This window comes from Penaeus monodon, chromosome 22 (genome assembly GCF_015228065.2).
Source record: "Penaeus monodon isolate SGIC_2016 chromosome 22, NSTDA_Pmon_1, whole genome shotgun sequence".
Taxonomy (NCBI): Eukaryota; Metazoa; Arthropoda; class Malacostraca; order Decapoda; family Penaeidae; genus Penaeus; species Penaeus monodon.
Genome location: NC_051407.1, coordinates 453,775 through 454,113, shown reverse-complemented (window position 1 = coordinate 454,113; position 339 = coordinate 453,775). Strand labels below are relative to the sequence as shown.

Here is a 339-nt window from a genome sequence, read left to right as displayed (position 1 = left end):
ATATAATCGGCCCCGCCTCCTGTCCCCGCGATCTGCCTTTGAATTTCCCGCCGGCGCCGCGAGCACGTGGCGGGAGATTCGAATTTGTAAACATAAACAAAAGGTCAGACGGACGCACGAGGCCAGAGCGCGAGGACCTCCGTCGCCTTCGGTTCGTTCTTGGGGCTGTATTTCCTAAGTTTTTTCTCTGTTTTGTTTCTTTGAGAGGGGGATTTTAGTTGTTAGGGAGAGTGTATTGGATGGGAGGGTTTTTTTTTTGGGGGGGAGGGGTGTTGTTGGTGGGAAATTTAGGAAAATATTTTGGCGTTTGGCTTCTGAAGGTTTGAATTTTTCGAGGCG

The 339-nt window shown here is 50.1% G+C and overlaps 1 protein-coding gene across 1 annotated transcript in view; it reads left to right on the top strand.

Annotated features, from left to right (window-relative positions):
- Positions 1 to 103: 103 nt before the first annotated feature.
- The window catches only part of LOC119586793 (POC1 centriolar protein homolog A-like), a gene marked incomplete at its 3' end in the record, with an annotated part of 6,504 nt that continues 6,268 nt past the window's right edge, over positions 104 to 339 (top strand). The window contains 1 exon segment of the mRNA XM_037935513.1: positions 104 to 151.